The sequence below is a fragment of the Tursiops truncatus genome, chromosome X (assembly GCF_011762595.2).
Source record: "Tursiops truncatus isolate mTurTru1 chromosome X, mTurTru1.mat.Y, whole genome shotgun sequence".
Lineage (NCBI taxonomy): Eukaryota > Metazoa > Chordata > Mammalia > Artiodactyla > Delphinidae > Tursiops > Tursiops truncatus.
In genome coordinates this window covers 102,714,115-102,734,653 of record NC_047055.1, presented here as the reverse complement: position 1 = coordinate 102,734,653, position 20,539 = coordinate 102,714,115, and the positions used below count along the sequence as shown (strand labels likewise).

The 20,539-nt window shown below is 39.4% G+C and overlaps 1 non-coding gene across 1 annotated transcript; it reads right to left on the bottom strand.

Annotated features, from left to right (window-relative positions):
* Positions 1-3,241: 3,241 nt before the first annotated feature.
* TRNAW-CCA (transfer RNA tryptophan (anticodon CCA)) lies at positions 3,242-3,314 on the bottom strand. Its single transcript has one exon. It is a non-coding gene; the product is annotated as a tRNA-Trp (tRNA).
* Between the last annotated feature and the right edge of the window lie 17,225 nt (positions 3,315-20,539).

The following is a 20,539-nucleotide window of genomic DNA, read 5'->3' as shown; positions in this document are numbered from 1 at the left end:
GGGAAAACCGTATCTTACATGGCACTGTGTTCCTTGCACATAATAAGCTAAGTAACTATTTTTGGAATGAATGAATAATTAGAGCACTTTGAAGAGATAAAAGTATTGACCAAAAGAACAAGAATTTGTTTCTTTTATACTTGAAATAATTGATTAAGTGGTCTCCTTAATGTAGAGAACTAACTTGTAAACCAAAAAATAAATTTAAATGGGTACTTCTCTGGTTGTAGATCTATAAACAGCGTGAGGTTCTAGGGGATCATACATTGTGATCATGATTACTTTATAGAAATATTAAGTCTACAGGATGAATTCTCTTGGTTTGTAAAACACTGAACTCTTCCCAGTGGAAAAATGAGCATACACTGAAGTCAATTTAAACATAAATAGAAATCAAAACAGAACACACATACTTTCCTGTCCCCTGATTACCCTTCTCATGAGCCTTGTTTAAAGCCTCATCATCTCTCACATTAAAAAAAAAAATCACCAGGGCCATAGAAAATCCATCCACAAGTTTTGAAGGAACTCACAGATGAAATAATGAACCCCTCTGCAGTAGATGGCTGCAGCGACGGTCCCCAGTTTGTATCCACACCTTTAACTGGTCCCTACGTGCACGGGCTCAGGGTTTGGCCATGTGCTTTGCTTTGCTCACAGAATCATGAGCAATGAAATGATTGTTTCTTTAAGCCTCTGTGCGGTTCATGGTTTTACACAGCAAAAACTAATTGTCCCAATCCTGCTGCTCTAACGGTTTTCTAAACATGAACCTGAGATGTTATGCCACTGCTTAAGAGCCTTCGGGATTCAGTAGTGGTCCTTAGGAAGGCACCGTCAATTCTGGGGGGTCAGGGGCTGGATGAGGAGGCCTCTTAGAAGTCAGGGTTCATTCAGGAGTTGGGTCAGATCTGTGTGAGTGTGTGTGTATGTGTGTGTTTGAGTGGGTCAGGAAAAGGCTCAGCGTCCATGAAATTGCGTATGTTTCTGAAGAATCTAATCTAGGGGCAACTTTTCACCTTATTTTGAAAATTCGAAAAGACTCTAAAACACGGAAACATGGATTGGGGATTTTTTGCCACCCATGACACTGACAGAGAGTTCTAAGTCTTGGAGAAGGAGAGATGCTGACAGTCATTTCTCTCCTTGTTGAATTTCTTTTCCATGCATCCTCAGCATCTAATGCAGTCGTCTGGTTAAGACGCAGCCCCCCTTCAAGTTGTTAAACAGTGATAAATAGGTCCAGATGCTTTACTTTAAAAGGGCATTTTGGTTAATGTTCCTTGAGAAGCAGTAGTAACCAATAACTGCCCATTTGTCTGGTCATTCTGGGCTCCAGATGGCCTCATCACTGCTTGAGGAAATAGGAATGTTTTATTGAGCTGGAAGATTAATATGTGCTGAGCCACTTCTACCACTTTGGGAGGGGTTTCAAATTTAAGCCTCCAGCATTTCTGGTAAAACATACACCAAGTGTGACAAAGTAATCAAAACTGCTCTCTTTTGCAGCAGGATGTGTGAGCTGTTGTCTTCACAAACAGCAGTTTCTAGAACTGTCCCTCTTTGCCTACTAGCAGAGAAGCACTTGGGAGTATTACTGACTAAATTTACAAAGGAAGTAGTTTCAGCACACAAAATGTGTATCTATATATACAATGTGAGTTTCCAAGATCATTAAATATCCTACGTAAAGTCCTGGAAAATGGGATTACCCTGTTAAAATGCTGGTAGGAGATTGGTTTGAAGCCACTGTTGGTTTATCAATTTCAAATGTGTTTCTTGTAAAGTTTGCCTGATTAGTTATGTGATCATTGTGCCGAGACATGATTATAAAAACATTCCACATTAACACTTTAAAAATTAAAAATAGGGACTTCCCTGGCGGTCTAGTGGTTAGGACTCTGTGCTCTCACTGCCGAGGGCCCGGGTCAGGCAACTAAGATCCCATGAGCCGTGTGGCGTGGCCAAAAAAATTAATTAATTAAAATTAAAAAGTTTTTATCAGTAGTTGATCACAAACTATAGGGAACCAGTTTAAACTAGCTGTGGTGGATTGCAAACATGGCCATAATTATTTTCCTCCCTTCACAAGGGGTAGTCTTATCTGCCCCTTGAATCTGGGTTGACCATGTGACTTGCTTTGGCCAAGGGGACCTGAAAACATCTGAGGCAATCAAAGGTTTGAAGAGTGCTTGCACATTGGGACTTGCCCCCTCTGGTACCTCATAGAACCCTATGATTGCCCTGTGGAGAAGCCCGAGCTGGCCTGCTGAGGACGATAAATCACATTGTAATTTACTGTTAAATAAATTGATTGTTAAATCAATAAGTCACATTAGAGCCTAGTCACTTCCATAGCACCCCAGCCAACCCCCATCCACCTGCCAGATGTAAAAGTGAGGTCATCTTCTAGATCATCCGTCTGCCAGCATGAGTGGTGCATGGGTGAACTCAGGCAAGGTGGACCAAGGCAGCCCAACCCAGAATCATTCAGCCGACTCACCCTATCCTGAGCTAAATAAATGTTGGCTCTAAGCCAGAGCTTTGCAATAGTATGTTACATAGTAAAAGCTAACTACTATATAGCTTCAGCCATTGGAAGCTGGCTTCCAATAGAGTCATTGGAAGACTCCAATAGAGTCATTCCATAGAGTCATTGGAAGACCTCTGTGTGTTCTGAGGCTGAACCAAGTGAAGTAAAAGATGGGATAAACTTGAGCCTCAGAACAACCAGTACCAGGTACTTGAACATCAGCGCAAAGTAAGACTCACCATTTTCTGGGGTGACGATATTTTTAAAGGCACATATAGCTGGTGAACAATAAAAACTCCAACATTGACCCCAGTAGAACTCCATATCCACTTTGAAAATATTCCCTGCATGACTAGAGCAAAAGAAACAATCTGCTTTGATGATGGGCCCTTCAAATTTTCCCTGCCCGTATTCACCGATGCAAGTACTGCCTGAGAATACTAAGCAAGCAATTCCAACCTTTGTCTGGGGTCCTGACGCTGGTTTGGTTTTTCATGAAAGGCAAATACATACTAGCTGCAGAAGCTATCGCCCATCAGAATGGTTCCTTTGGATCTTCTCCATTAGTAACACAAGTCACTGCATGGGCCACATAGACTTTTTTTTTTAATATTTATTTATTTGGCTGCACTGGGTCTTAGTTGCAGCACGTGGGATTTTCGTTGCTGCGTGTATAATCTAGCTTGCGGCATGCATGTGGGATTCTAGTTCCCTGACCAGGGATTGAACCTGGGCCTCCTGCATTGGGAGCTCGGAGTCTTAACCACTGGACCACCAGGGAAGTCCCTGGGCCACATAGACTTTTTAAAAAATGTATTATGCTTTCAAGGACTGCCTCAGGATGCAAAAATAAAATTTGCATTAGTAATGTATACTAATGAATAAACATGAATATTTCAAAGAGTAGGCTTCTATAATTTCTTAATTTTAAAAAATATATTATTGAGATATAATTGATATAACATTATATAAATTTAAGATGTATGTGTTGATTTAATACATTTACATATAGTATTATGATTAACACCATAGTGTTAGCAAACACCTCTATTACATCACATGATAATTCTTTTTTGTGGTGGGAACAGTTAAGAACTTACCTCTTAGCAACTTTGAAGTTTATAATACAATACTGTTGACTGTAATCACTATGCTGTGCATTAGATCTCCAAGACTTATTTATCTACTCTTTTGAAGTTTGTACCGTTAACATCTCCCTAATTCTCCTGCTCCCCAGCCCTTGGTAACCACCGTTTTACCCTCTGATTTTACAAGTTTGGCTTTTTTAGATTTTCAACATAAATGATATACAGTATTTTTATTTGATTTTTCTGCACATGGTTATCCAGTTTTCCCAAACCCATTGTTAAATAAACTATCCTTTCCCCATTGAGTGTTTTTGGCTCCTTTGTCAAATATTAGTTGACTGTAAATGCGGGACCCTATTTCTGGGCTTTATTTTGTTACATTGCTCAAAGTGTGTATTTTTATGCCAGGACCATTTGTTTAAATTACTGTAGCTTTATAGTATAGTTTGAAACCAGGATGTGTGGGGCTTCCACTATTGACCTCCTGGCTATTTGGGGTCTTTGGTAGTTCATGCAAATTTTAGAATTTTTTTCTATTTCTTTGAAAAATGCCATTGGAATTTTGATGGGGAATGTATTGAATCTATAGATGACTTTGAGTAGTATAGACATTTTAACAATATTAATTCTTCTGATCTATGAACACAGGATGTTTTCCTTTTGTCTTTTTCAATATCTTCAAAGTCTCATAGTTTTCAATGTACAGATCTTTTATTTCCTTGATTAAATCTTTTCCTAAGTACTGTTTTTTTTTTTGGTTTTTTTTGGGTTTTTTTTTCTGCGGTACGCGGGCCTCTCACTGCTGTGGCCTCTCCCGCTGCGGAGCACAGGCTCCGGACGCGCAGGCTCAGCGGCCATGGCTCACGGGCCCAGCCGCTCCGCCGCACGCGGGATCCTCCCGGACCGGGGCACGAACCCGCGCCCCCTGCATCAGCAGGCAGACTCTCAACCACTGCGCCACCAGGGAAGCCCCTAAGTACTGTTTTTGATGCTATTATGAGTGGGATACTTTTGTTTCTCTTTCAGATGTTACACTGTTAGTGTATAAAAACTGATTTCTATGTGTTGATTTTATATCCTGCAACTTTATTGAATTTATTGGTTAATTCCAACCATTATTTTGGTTGAGTGTGTAGGCCTTTCTGTCATATCATCTGTAAATAACAACAATTGACTTCTTCCTTTCTGATTTAGATGCCTCTTATTTCTTTGTCTTGCCTAGTTGCTCTAGCTAGGACTTCCAGTACTATGTTCAATAAGAGTGGTGAGAATGGGCTCCCTTGTTTTTTTCCTGATCTTAAAGGAAAAGTTTTTAGCTTTGCACCTTTGAGTTATGATGTCAGCTGCAGTCTTGTCTCATATGATTTTTATTATTTTGAGATATGTTCTTTTTTTTTGAAGTAAAAAGAAATCATTTTAATATTCACATTTTCACTTCAGTTAATTCAACATGATTTCTACTAGGCATGCATACCCATTTAGTTTGATTTGCTTCATATTTATTTATTTTTCAACATGCAGCAACCCTATGAGATAGTTGAGTTGAACTGTTTATTCTTGTCCTCAAAGAGTTTTATGAACTTTAACATTTTCAAAGAGCCCTATGAGGCTGCTCAGTATAGTGGTTTTTCACTGAAACTTCTTATTTGGAAGATGGCAAAACAGACTAGGATCTTCCCAAGTCTACTGGTTGCTTGTATTCATATCACAGCTCAGTTGGGTAAGAGGTAGAGACTGAATAATAAGTAGATCACCTCCAAACCCAGCTGGGTGAGAAAACTTCATTTTTAGAAAGGAAACCAAGTCATGAAAACCTTTGTAATGGTGTGATTTGTTTCAGGGTTCTTTTTGATACTTAAGAAGGGAATTAATCCTGGTGCACAGTACTCTTCTTTATAGCCTTCTAGAGTTTTCTTCCCCAGCCATCGTTCTTCAGCCAGGTGATTTATTGTACTTGCTGCAATAAGTGATAGCCTTTTCATTTCCTGCCAAATGGATCCGACCACACTTTTAACCCTGGTGGCTGCATGTCTTGGACAATACCAGCTCGATTTATGGCTTGTTCCTTCTTAGCTGTGTGTCCTTGGGCATGTTGAACAACCTTGCTGAGCCTCAGTTTCCCCATGGTATTCCTCCAGCCGCATTAGGGGCTGGAAGTAGATGGGGTAGAAGGCGGCGCCGATCAGGGAGATGAAGCCGCTGAAAACGAGCGCGGTGCGCAGGTTCGGGGTCATGGCTCCAGCTGGTGGCCTCCCTGACCTGCGGAGCAGCCCTCTGAGATATGTTCTTTATATACCCAATTTCTTGAGTTTTTTTTTTTTAATCATGAAAGGATGTTACATTTTGTCAAATACTTTTTCTGCATCTAACAAAATGATCATACGATTTTTACCTTTCATTCTATTAAAGTGGTATATGACATTTATTGATTTACATATGTTGAACTAGCCTTGCATCCCAGGGGTAAATTCCACTTGGTTGTGGTATATAATCCTATTTAAGTGTTATAAAGTTGGTTTGCTATTATTTTGTCACGAATTTTTGCATCTATATTTATTGGGATATGGATCTATAGTTTTATTGTAGTGTCTTTACTTGACTTTGATATCAGGATAATGCTGGTCTGATAAAATAATTTTGGAAGTATTCCCTCTTTATTTTTTTATTTTGGGGGGATTTTTGTTTTTGTTTTTGGAAGAGTTTGAGAAAGATTGGTATTAATTCTTCTTTAAAATTTTGATAGAATTCACCGGTAAAGCCATTTGATCCTGAGGTTTTCTGTATTGGGAAAATATTTTTTTATATAAATTTATTTTATTTATTATTTTTGGCTGCATTGGGTCTTTGTTGTTTGTGGGCTTTCTCTAGTTGCAGCGAGCAGGGGCTACTCTTTGTTGTGGTGCACGGGCTTCTCATTGCAGTGGCTTCTCCTGTTGTGGAGGACGGGCTCTAGGTGCGTGGGCTTCAATAGTTGCAGCACACGGGCTCAGTAGTTGTGGCTCACAGGCTTTAGAGTGCAGACTCAGTAGTTGTGGTGCACGGGCTTAGTTGCTCTGCAGCATGTGGGATCTTCCCGGATCAGAGCTCGAACCCGTGTCCCCTGCATTGGCAGGCAGGTTCTTAACCACTGCGCCACCAGGGAAGTCCCTGTGTTGGGAAATTTTTCATCAGTCATTCAATCTCCTTACTTGGTCTGTTCAAATTACCTATTTCTTCATGATTCAATCTTGGTGCAAGGTTGTATATTTGCAGGAATTCATCCATTTCTTCTTCTAGGTTAGCTAATTATCCAGCATATAATTATTCATAGTAGTCTCTTATAATTCTTTGTATTTCTATAGTATCGGTTGGGATGTCTTCTCTTGGATTTCTGATGTTGAGTCTTCTTTTCTTGGTCTACTTAAAGGTTTGTCAGTTGTGTTTATCTTTTCAAACAATCAGTTCTTAGTTTCATTTTTTTTATTTTGTTTTTCTGGTCTCTATTTCCACTCTGATGTTTGTAATTTCCTTCCTTCTGCTAATTTTGGGCTTAGTTTGTTCTTTTTCTAGTTCCTTGAAGTGTAAAGTTGTTTATTTGAGATCTGTTTTCTTAATATATGCATGTATCACTTTCAACTTTGCTCTCAGGACTGCTTTTTTTAGCATCCCATAGGTTTTGGTATGTTGTATTTGTATTTTCATTTATTTTGAGAGATTTTTTTAAATTGCTTTTTTGACCCAAGGTTGTTCAGGAGTCGTTGTTTAATTTCCACATATTCGTAGATTTTCCAGCTTTCTTCTTGTGACGTCTAGTTTCATACCAGTGTGGTTGGAAAACATACCTGGTATGATTTCAATCTTCTTAAATTTGCTAGACTTGTTTTGAGTACTATCAGTTGATCTCTTCTGGAAAATGTTTCATGTGCACTTGAAAAAAAAATGTGTATTTTGCTGCTGTTGGATGGAATATTTTACAAATGCCTGTTAAGTCCATTTGGTCTAATGTGTGTTTCAAGTCCAATGTGTCCTTCTTGGTTTCCTTTCTGGATGACCTATCCATTGCTGAAAGTGGGATATTGAAGTCCCTTACTATTATTGTATTGTTGTTTGTTTCTCCATTCAGATCTGTTAGTATTTGCTTAATACATTTATGTGCTGTGATGTTGTGTACATAGATATTTATGACTTACATTTTCTTGATGATTGACCCCTTTATCATTATATAATGACTTTCTTTGTCTCTTGTTACCACTTTGGGCTTCAAGTGTACATTGTTTGATAGGAGTGTAACTACCTCTGCTTTCTTTTGTTTTCCACTTGTGAAATATATTTTTCTATCCCTTCACTTTGAGTCTATGTGTGTCCTTAAAGTTGAAGTGAGTTTCTTGTAGGCAGCATTTGGTTGGGTCTTGATATAAAAAAAAAAAAATTCCATCCAGTCACTCTGTGCCTTTTGATTGGTGAATTCAATCCACATATTTAGAGTCGTTGTTTGTAGGTAAGAATTTATTAATGCCATATTACTGTTTTCTGGTTGTTTCGTATTTCCATTGATTCTTTTTCCTATCTTTGTAAATAGGTTATTTTTCTGTAGTGGTAAGCTCCATTTCTTTTTTTCTTTTTTTTTTTTTTTTGCGGTACGCGGGCCTCTCACTGTTGTGCCGTCTCCCGTTGCGGAGCACAGGCTCCTGACGCGCAGGCTCAGCGGCCATGGCTCACGGGCCCAGCCGCTCCGCGGCATGTGGGATCTTTCTGGACCGGGGCACGAACCCGCGTCCCCCGCATCGGCAGGCGGACTGTCAACCACTGCGCCACCAGGGAAGCCCGGTAAGCTCTATTTCTGATTATCTTTTGTGCATCTGTTCTACGTTTTTTGCTTTGTGGTTACCATGAGGCTTATGTAAGACATCTCTAAAATAAAACAGTCCATTTTAAGCTGATAGCAACTTCAATTGTCTACAAAAACTTCATCCTTTTACTCCCCCCTTTTCTATTTTTGATGCCTTTCCTGCTTTTTATATTGTATATTCATTAACAAATGGTAGCTATAATTATTTTTAAGTTTTCCTTTGATCTTTATACTGTAGTTAAGTGGTTAACACACCACTGTATTACATAATTAGAGTTTTTAAATCTGACTGCTTATTTTTCTTCACCAGTGTGCTGTATACTTTCATATGTTTTCATGTCACTGATTAGTGTTTTTTTGTTTCCACTTAAAGAACTACTTTCAGTTTTTCTTACAAGATAGAGCTAGTGGTGATGAACTCCCTCCGCATTTGTCTGTCTTGGAAAGTCTTTTATTTCTCCTTCTTATGTGCAGGATGGAGTATTCTTGGCTGGTGATTTTTTTCTTTCAACTCTTTGGATGTGTCATTTCACTCAGTCCTAGCCTGTGGAGTATCTGCTGAGAAACCCATTGATAACCTACAAAAGGAATCCCTATTAGGCTATCATTTCTTTTCTATGGCTGCTTTTAGGATTCTCTTCATTTTTGAGTTTTGACAGTTCTATTATAATGTCTTGGAGAAGATCTTTTTGCATTGAGATAAGTTGATCTATTAGCTTCATGAATTTGGATGTCTAGTTCTCTTCCCAGGTTTGAGAAGTTCTCAGCTATTATTTTTTTAAATAAGCTATCTGACCCCTTCTCCCTCTCTTCTCTTTCTAGAACCCTGAATATTCTAATATTTACTCCTTTAACGGAATCCTACAAGTCACATAGGCTTTCTTATCTCTTTTTCATTCTTTGTTCTTTTTTAACTGGATTATTTCAAAATTCCTATCGTCTCACTCATTTATTCTGTCTTGCATTTGTTCTACTTTATTGCAGATGCTCTCTATTGCATTTTCACTTCATTCATTGAGTTCTTTACCTGCAGAATTTTTGCTTGGTTCTTTTAAATGATTTTTCTCTTTGGCAAATACCTCATTTTGAACATTTATTTTTTTAATTTATTTTTTGGCTGCGTTGGGTCTTCGTTGCTGTGCGCAGGCTTTCTCTAGTTGCAGTGAGTGGTGGCTACTCTTCATTGTAGTGCAGGGGCTTCTCATTGTGGTGGCTTCTCTTGTTGCAGAGCACAGGCTCTAGGCGTGCAGGCTTCAGTAGTTGTAGCTCGCGGGCTCTAGAGCGCAGGCTCAGTAGTTGTGGCTCCCGGGCTTAGTTGCTCTGCAGCATGTGGAATCTTCCCAGACCAGAGATCGAACCCGTGTCCCCCGCATTGGGAGGCAGATTCTCACCCACTGTGCCACCAGGGAAGTCCTGAACGTTTATTTTTTAATTGACCTAAAGTTGGTACATAACATTAATTTCAGGTCTATAACATAATTCAATATTTGTATACACTGCAAAGGGATCACCACCGAAAGTCTGGTTACCATCCATCACCATACAGTTGACCCCCTTCACCCATTTTGCCCACCCCCAACCCTCTTCTCCTCTGGTAACCACCAATCTGTTCTCAGTACCTGTGAGTTTTTTCTTCTGATTTTCAGATTCCACATAAAATGAAATCATACAGTATTTGTTTTCTCTGTCTGACTTATTTCACTTAGTATAATACCATCAAGGTCCATCTGTACTGTCACAACAGGCACAATTTCATCTTTTTATGAGTGAGTAGTATTCCACTATACACACACACACACACACCACATCTTCTTTATCTGTTCATCCAATGATGAACACTTAGGTTTTTCCATATCCTGGCTATTGTAAATAATACTGCAATGAATATAGGGGTACATATATCTTTTTGAGTAAGTGTTTTCATATTCTTCAGATAAATAGCCAGAAATGGAATAGCTGGGTTTTATGGTAGTTCTATTTTTAATTTGTTGAGGAACCTCCATACTGTTCTCTATAGTGGCTGTACCAATTTACATTCCCACCATTCCCTTTTCTCCACATCCTTGCCAACACTTATTTCTTGTCTTTTAGATAATAGCTATTCAAACAAGTTGTGAGGTGATATCTCATTGTGGTTTTGATTTGCATTTACCTGATAGTGATGTTGAACATCTTTCTGTAGATATATGTATGTCGTCTTTGGAAAAATACCTACAGTTGACTCTTGAACAAAGCAGGGGTTTGGGGCGCCAACCCTCTAACACAGTCAAATTTGCAAATAGCCGTATAGTCGGCTCTCTGTGTCCCTGGTTCTGCATCTGTGGATTCAACCAATCGTGGATTGTGTAATGATACTATAGTACATATTTACTGAAAGCAACTCACATACTGGTGGACCTGCACAGTTCAAACTTGTGTTATTCAAGGGTCAACTGCAGTTAGGTCCTCTGCCCATGTTTTAAATCCGATTGTTTGCATTTTTGCTCTTGAGTTCTTTATATATTTTGGTTATTGACCCCTTTTTGGATATATAATTTGTAAATGTTTTCTCCCATTCAATAGATTGCCTTTTCGTTTTGTTGATGGTTTCCTTTGCTATGATAATCACGATTTTTTTTGTGTTTGTGTGATTTCATTGAATTGTCTTTCTGGTTTTTTGGTACCTTGTTGAGTTTCTTCAAAACAGCTCTTTTGAATTCTTTACCACTAGATCACAAAACTTTGTGCCTTACATCTTGGTTATTGAAGAAGTATCTTTTTTTTTGGTGGTATGTGGGCCTCTCACTGTTGTGGCCTCTCCCATTGCGGAGCACAGGCTCCGGACGCGCAGGCTCAGCAGCCATGGCTCACGGGCCCAGCTACTCCGCTGCATGTGGGATCTTCCCGGACCAGAGCACGAACCCACGTCCCCTGCATTGGCAGGCGGACTCTCAACCACTGCGCCACCAGGGAAGCCCTGAAGAAGTATCTTTTGTTGGTGACATGATTCCTTGATTTTTCTTTTTTTCATATTGCTTGTAGTTTTGCGTTACTATTTCAAATGTGAAAGCAAGCAGATACTTCTTTAAATCTTTGCTAGTTGCCGTCAGGTAGAGTATTCCGTTTGTTAGTGCTGTTACTATGTAGGGTTTTCTCCACTTCCGTATGGGTGCACCTGCTCGGCTCTTCCTGCTTCCTCTTGTGGCACAATTCTTGAGCTTTTATGTCTTCTCTTCTTACAAGTCGTCAGGGTAGCTATTGGAAACCTTTCTTGCTTTCCAGAAGGTGGCACTATAGCTCACGTTATGATTTTTCCCTTGCCCGTAAACCCTGGCCTGTTTTCTGAGCTCACTCACTATCTACATACAGAGCTAGCTCTCGCTGCTGTACTTGGGAGTGTGCACAAGCAACCAGCTGCAGCATGGCGGGAGGTGTGTATTTAGCATTCAGGGAATTGAAGGTGCCCACGGATCTGGTAGGTAGGTCCCCAGGTGTCCTACTCCCAGAGGCTTGACTTCCTGCTGAGTGTATTCAGCAGGAACCATGTCCCTTTAATGCCCTTTGATATGATATTCTTTTCTGCCTTTTTCTTGTTCTCTTCCCTCCTCCCAGTCATGGAGGTCCTGTCCCTGTACCCTGGGTGCTGGTAGAGAAAAATGGGTTTCTTCACCTGCATGCTATGCAACTAGAGTGGTCAGCATTCATTTCCTGCTCTTCTTCACTACTAGAGAGGTTGGGAGAGGTTGACAACCCCTGATAGTTCAACCCCGTGCAGCTTAGGCTGAAAAATGATTGGTGTCCTCTATACGAAAGCTTGCTTTCTTAGTGATCTCAATGTTATGAATAGCAAACCACAAGTAGCGTTAGCTAGAAACTGCTAACTGATCTCTCCTAGGAAATTAGCTTGCTTGTTAGTTACAGAATATTCCTTTTAGGGCATATTCTTACCCACTAGTATAAAACACAGTATTTTGAAAGCTGTACACACACACACAAATCACTGTCAAAAATTTGATTCAGGGCTTCCCTGGTGGCACAGTGGTTGGGAGTCTGCCTGCCGATGCAGGGGACACGGGTTCGTGCCCCGGTCTGGGAGGATCCCACATGCCGTGGAGCGGCTGGGCCCGTGAGCCATGGCCGCTGAGCCTGCGCGTCCGGAGCCTGTGCTCCGCAACGGGAGAGGCCACAACAGTGAGAGGCCCGCATAACACACACACACACACAAAAAAAAGTTTGATTCATTTCACACAACCAAGATTTGAATGATATATTTCGGGTATTGCTTTAAATAGATCATAAATAGCAAATTATAGATATGTATCAGCTGTTTCTGTTTACCTAACATTACTCGTACAGAAAAAACTGAATGGATGGAAGTGACCACATTTTGAAGCACTCCAGGTCATGCATTTGACTAAGTTCAGAGCAATACTGCAGTATAGCTGTAGTCTAGCAACTTGCTTCTCTTTATCTCATTTCTCTTTCTTTGAGATAAAATAGAAGGCCAAAAATAAAGGGCATGGAAAATGTGATTATAAGCAAGAATCATTAAGTTATCAAAACTGAGTTCATAAATACTTGGTCATGCATCATGACCACAGACAAGAACGAGAGAATAGAATGATGTCTTTTTTATCACATATTTACCTAGAATTCTTCTTTGTTTACTTCCTTTAGTAAATTATTCTTGAATTAAATTTTGTATACTAAAGAGATAAATATAATTACTAAAAAGCATAACATACTACAGAGTTTAATGTGCTGAATAGGTGTTGCATAAAGTAGTATTTGATTATTCATGATTGATCACGTGAAAAGTATCTATCTGCTACTATTGAATATAGTTTAAAATTAATGATTCTGATTTCACTCAGTAGATTTGGCCTTTTTGAAACAGGCAACTTGGCTTCAAAGAGCATTTTCATGATTATTGTTTGCATATGCTAAAAATAATTCATGCTACCAGTAAATTAAACTTTGGCCTTTTTTTTGATTAGTGTTTACTTATGCAAAAACCTGTTTCATATCATCTAGACTTTATTGCTTCCAGACTGCGGTTTTCTATTATTTGTGTGGCTTTTGTGTTTACAAATGACATCATTGCTTTACCACCTACATAAAGTCGTAATTATTATTTTTAAAATTAGCTTATGTCTTCTCGATTAAATCAGTGTTTTTCTTCAAGTCATTGCCTGGTATATCCCAAAAGTACAAATCATGTGTACTCACACATTCAGGTATATTAAATATTTTAAAGATTTTTATCACTGCATTCCTGTAAGCATGAACACTTTCATTATTAAACAGAAAAGCACTCCTTTCTTTCCAGTAAAGTTTTAGAACAAAATTATAATGGTGAGGATGGCTGTTGGTTGGTACACTGTCTTCTTTGGCCAGAATTCCATAACACCCTTTAAAGTACTTCATGATGTGTTAACTTATTGCAACAGACAGATCACACGACCTTATGGGAAAAGGGTGGAGCAGAAATTTATCATCTCATGTAACCCACCAGCAGTGGAGCTAGATAGGCATCAGTGATATCTGCTCCCACTCCCACCCTTGCCAACACACACAGGCACACACGCACGCACACACACTACATTATATCTGCTGCTGTCTCCCTACTGGTCTCATTCTCTTCCACAGCAGAGGAAATTCTCCACAGAGAGAGTACCTCACATGGGAACCCTGGGCACCCATCTCGACAGTTTTCTGACCAATGAGGAGGGAAAACTTCTTCTCTAGCTACAATCCAGAAAAGTCTGGGGAAGAACTTTGGCCCAGCTGGGGCCATTGGACTTCTTCTCAGACTACTTGCTGTGGACAAGGGGATAGAGACTATGGTTGGCAATTCCAGAAACGCCTGGATGAAGTGAGAGAGGAGCATCTCCTTAAAGATTATTGTTCTGACGAGATAGATGATAGAAGTTCTCCAAGACAAGTCTATAATCCAGTTGTGAGCCAAGAGATCTAAAGAGAAAACAGAATACCATGTAAAAAGCCTTTCCAAAGATTTTTCTTAATGATTATTATGATAAAAGTTTCAGTATGCCAAGAAGTCAGAACAACTAAAAATTTTATATGTTTAGTACAAGACTGCAAATATATAGAGTCAAAATTGATAGAAATGCAAGGATAAATAGACAAATCCACAATCATAGTGGGAAATATTAACACTCTTCTGGTTTAATATATCAAAAAGATAAAAATCATTAAGGCTATGGACAATTTGAACTACACAATCACATTTGACCCGAAAGAAATACTGCACCCAACAGAGGCAAAATTACATACTCTTTTCAAACACACAGTTTATAAAAATTGGTCCATAAAAAAAAATTGGTCCATAAAACAAGTATCAACATAGCTCAAAGAATCAGTACCATAAAGGTCATGTTCTCTGAGCTAAATGTGATTCAGCAGGAATGCCACTTCCTGTGTGGCCAAGTAGGCTCCTAATAAAGTGACTCTGCAACAGAGAACTAAAAGCTCTGAACAAAATAGAAAAAACTGTCTAAAGGCTCCAGAGAGTGAACCAAAGCAGGCACATTTTGGATGGGAGTAAAATTTGGAGAAAAGGATTAGCCTAGAGTGATTTCACCATTTTTATGAAACTACTTTTTAAAAAGTACACGATGCACAACGACTTTCGGCCGTGCCTCCCACTTATTCACAGATTCCTTGACGGGGGAGACTGATGAACTTGACGTAGAGATTTGGTAACTACTAAGCAGATGTCTTTTGATTGTGAAAGTATATCCCTAACCTCATCCCAGCCAAATAATCTAATGGTTGGCCAAAAAAATTTTTTTTCCATTTCCCCCTAAAATCAATTCTTTGACTTTACCCCTTAGGCTATCTGGACTCCCTCAGCCCATTCCATCATGACTGTGGTTCTGAAACTGAGTAGTCCTAGCTCGCTTGGTTACCTTTGAAAATTCATTCCCAAAGGATGCATATTTACACAGACATAGAAAGATGACTTAATCCTTCATGATAGGGAAATTAGAAGTCACTCACTAGTCCTTCTTCCTCTTCTCCTCCCTTCCTCCCTTCTTTCCTTCTAGTAAGTTAGAAATGTAATACCTCTGAAATCATCTTTGTTAGATTAGAAGCATGTCACTAAGTCAATGATGGGTTTGTGGGACTTCCCTGGTGGCGCAGGGGTTAAGAATCCGCCTGCCAATGCAGGGGACACAGGTTCGATCCCTGGTCCGGGAAGATCCCACATGCCACGGAGCAACTAAGCCCGTGCTCCACAGCTACTGAGCCGGTGTGCCACAACTACTGAAGCCCGTGCACCTAGAGCCCGTGCCCCACAGCAAGAGAAGCCACTGCAATGAGAAGCCCATGCACCACAACGAAGAGCAGCCCTCGCTCACTGCAACTAGAGAAAGCCCCTGTGCGGCAACGAAGACCCAATGTAGCCAAAAATAAATAGATTAATTAAAAAAAAAAAAGATGGGTGGTTGAGAGTCAGCCTGCCGATGCAGGGGACACGGGTTCGTGCCCCGGTCCAGGAAGGTCCCGCATGCCGCTGAGCGGCTGGTCCCGTGAGCCATGGCCGCTGAGCCTGCGCGTCCGGAGCCTGTGCTCCACAACGGGAGAGGCCACAGCAGTGAGAGGCCTGCGTACCGCAAAAAAAAAAAAAAAAGGGTTTGTAATTAAAGTTCTTTCTCTTTGCCCATATTACTTTTTTAACCATGTGTAAAGTCTCACTAATGAAGGAGAAATCTGGTAAATGGAGACAATTTAAACTACATTCATGTGGCTCATGTGTATTTGCAACAATTTTGAATGGTAAAGACCCCAAGGATACACCAATACACTTGCTAAAAGTTCAATGAGAAAGTCAACTGGAAATTGATCAGGGCAACCAAGAGCTGAATAAGGAGCACATGAAAAAGCAGAAACTGCTGAAAGATTAGAATACAGTCTACGTAAAAGGCAAACGAAAACACAGAAAAAAAACCTTTAAAAAGGTGGAGCTGCTTTTTCCACTCTTGCATGGAGGAGATACTCCTAGCACAAGGCACCTGTAATGAGTCAAGTAAAGGAAATGTTTTTGATTATATGAGGAATTTTTTTAAGAAAGAAAATAGGGTATATTTATGACTTGTCAGTTATTTTGAGTTTTATGGCTGTGACTTCTTGTTAGCTGCCAAACAAGCAAATTGAATGTTTTTCTGTCTCCTGGCAATCTCTCAGTCACCATTCCTGATGCCCTATTAACAAAAATTATATGGTATGTCAGTACGTTTGGTTTTATTTCAACACGCAAATGTTTTCAGTAAGTTTTCAAAGTGGGAATCATCCATTTTCTCTTTTCAGAAGCTGTTTTAATTTTACTTGTAAGCTATTAACAAGAGTGAAATCTCTAGGAAAAAAAATCCATAGAGAACAAGGTTGAAGAGGAATCTGCTGGGATGTTAAGAGTGGTTCTCTCTTAAGAATGGGATTTTAGTTAATTTTACTTTCCTTTGTACTTTCCTATCTCTTTCTACCCTGAAGATATATTTCTAAATCAAGAGAAAAAAGTCATCAAAGTGGAAAACATCTCTGACAAAGGCCATATTACAACCGGTCCATTTCTCAGGGCAGTCATTTTATTTCTATAAACAGATATTTACTGACACCGTTGTTTGTTGTTTATCTTTATGGTCCTTCTTAGTTCCTAGCCAAGTAATATAACAATAGGTTTATGTGTAAGGCGCAATACTGAGCATTGCAAGAGATATACAGAATTGACATGTAAAGAATTAAAAATTATTCATCTTTATAGGGACCATACAATTTGAATGGTATCTGCATTTTACAGATTAAAGAAACAGTGTCAGTGAGGTAAGTGACTTGCCCATTGTCACATAAGCAGGAAGTGGCTGCGCTAGACTGTGGCAGTAATGACCCCCAAAGAAGGACATCTCCTTATATACATACCCTTTTATCCACACTGACTCTAGGCCATGTGACTTGTTATGTCCTAGCGGACACTAACAAAGAAGACACAAGTAGATACAATGTTATGTGTTAATTATACCTCAGTAAGAAAAAGACACAAACAGAGCCTTGAAAAGTACTTGCTCACTGGGGCTTGTCGTCTCCTACTGCTCTTTGGGACCCTGAGTCTGCCATACGAAGAAGCTTGGGCTAGCCTATTGGAAGATGAGACACCATGTGGAGCAGAGATGGGCTTGGAGAGGAATGCAGAGCCTTGCAGATCATGACTGAATAATAGCCTTGATCAACAAGTGTAACAAACTAAGAATGGAATTTTATTTTAAGTGTAGATTGCTAAGCAAAATTGTAGTAAGATAGCTCAAAAAAACATGCAGTCAGAGCAAGGAAGAAGAGATGGGCGATAATCACAGCCATTTAGGGAAGAAGCAAGGTGATGGCCACATTTTTGGAAACGATGCACCAGATTCAAAGCCTGCTACAGAAGCTGAGTTCTCGCGACTTAATGCCTAACATTTTGAGAAGTGTGTGGAAGGAGAAGTATTTTTTATATCTGCTCTGTGCCAAGCACTTTACACTCAATGTCTCCTTTAATTTTTATACCAATCCTAAATAAGGTGAATATTATTCTTCCCGTTGTACGAAAGAGAAAACTGAAGCTTTAGACAGTTGTAAAAATGTGCCCAAGTTCAAGGGTGGTGAAGTCAGAATTTGAAACCAAGCCTGTGTAACATATCATAAACAAACATGGGACAAGGTGGAGGGAAGAGTTGAGTTGAACTTGAAACCTGCATCTGAGACACTGACGAGCATTTAGGTGTGGATATTCAGCCACCAGAGGAAGGGAAACGTCCAAGGGTCTTGGGAGACGCCAGGAAGCAAATGGGGTCAGCTGAATTTGACTTCCCTCACACAATATAGTTATATATACGCTGATAAATTCAAGTTATCCAAAAATGTCATCTAAGCCAACCAAGTCAAATCTTTGTCATCTTGAACAGAGTGAATAAATGCTCTCTGAAACAAAAATAACTCATCTGGTAATTGAAGCATTTTTTAATGTTTTCAAGTCAACAGTGGCACAAGTAATCAAGGTCTTATATTGCTGATGTTGATGTACTGTCTGCTGAATTTGCAGGGCCAAAAACCAGATAGTCAGTAAAACATTTGGAGGACATGATGAGATAAATAACAACCATCTATATTTTATATAAACATTCTTCCTTTCCCCCTTAAATACGAGGTTGGCAAACTTTTTCTGTAAAGGGCCAGATAGTAAATATTTTAGACCTTGCAAGCTACAGATTCCATCACAACTATTCAATTCTGTTGCAACTACTCAGCTCTGCCATTGTAGTAGGAAAGCAGTCATAGAATATATGTATACAAATGGGTATGGCTGTGTTCCAATAAAACTTTATTTGTATCCAAACAGTGGGCTAGATTTGATTCCAATAAAACTATATCCAAACACTGGGTAGATTTGGTCCACAGGGTACAGTTTGCTAACCTTTGCCTTAGATAATTATGTAAGCTAGTAGTGTTATTTTCTGATTTACATGTACCTTCTAAACCTTTTCTTGGAGTGGATACTTGATTCATTTTATTGTTTTAAAAATTAAAATTATGTTAGCTATGAAACTAGAATACTAAGATCATTCAGATTTTGAGGGAAGAAACTATTTCTTTTGATCTCCTGCACTTCACTCAGGGTATGGAATATATTAAGTGGTCAGTTAATGCCCATTTATGCATTGCTGAATTAATTGCATCTAGTCAACCCCCTTGTCTCAGAGGTGAGGATATGGTACATTTGAAGAAGCACTGTGGTTACTAGGGGATGCTCAGAACTGCACAATGAGCAGGTGTAAGTTCTAGTTCTGATTCTGGCCATAACAGTAAATTGCTACAAGTCACCTCTTTTCTCTGGACTAATCTTCATCATCATTGAAACCAGGGAGCTGGCTTGTGGCAGACTCTGTTGACTGCCTAGTTGACTGCCATTCCCAGTCTTCTTCCTTGCCTGTCTCTGTACAGAGGCTGAAAATGCCCAATCTTCACTATCCAGCCAATTTTGCAGTCAGAATTGGCCATATGACACAGTTGTGGCCAGTGAGATAGAAGGGAAATTATAGGAGACTTCTGGGAAAGATTCCCTCCCACCCACCCCCACCATGAAAGGTGCAGGGCATGTAAGGAGAACTTTTCCTTTCCCACTTGTACACCCTGTCATGCATGAGCTGTGGCATCCATATGACAACCGTAAGGCCATAAGCCTTGATGAAGCCATAGACACCTCTAGCTTGGTGCTGTTATTTTGCAGCCAGATGCATTTCAACCAATATGATGAACTTTACGGCATGTTTTCGATCTGTGACTAAAGTCACATAGGCAGTTAATCAAGGAACAAAGCCTTGAACTCAGTCACCTAATTCATGTGCTTTCACTCGTATATGAATCTGCTTTATTTAATGTTCCATTTTATATTTCATTCATCCATTCATTTATTTAACTAAATTTATTGGGACTACTTCTACAATGTAGTCACTCCCTTAAGTAGACATTGATACCCATAGTTCATAGATGGTATTTTGCATGAATAAACTCAAAAACGACGTGCAATCAACTGAGGTATGCTTTGATTAAAACTGAGGGTTTGGTTTTTTTCCCCCAGATATGTGATCCAATACAAAATCGTAAATGATTTTTAAAAACAAAGCCAGAAAATACTGAGCAGTGTTGTTTGATTTTTGATGAAAACCAAGCAGTTCAGTTCTAATTAGGCCAAGCAGAACAATTCTAGTTGGGCTGGGGGAAAAAAACAAGTTGCTGTGACAACTTCAAAACAAAAAAATACTCTCAGATTACATTAGAAACATTTAGAAGCTATATGTTAATGAGTTTATTCAATCGCCCCCGGTTCAGAATAACTGTTGTGCATTGGGTGTTTTATTTGTTTTCTTTTCATGTTGAAGTCAAGACTACTCTTGTAATAGTGAAGTATTCGAGACCAAATATTCAGGGAAGATTCATTTTATGCAGCCAATGGACCAGAGGGGATTTTAGAAAACTAGAGATAAACATAAGAGCAGGGGGTGGTGGTGGTGGAAATTCATCAAAATCTGATAATCTAGGTCGTTAATGGGGCAGATG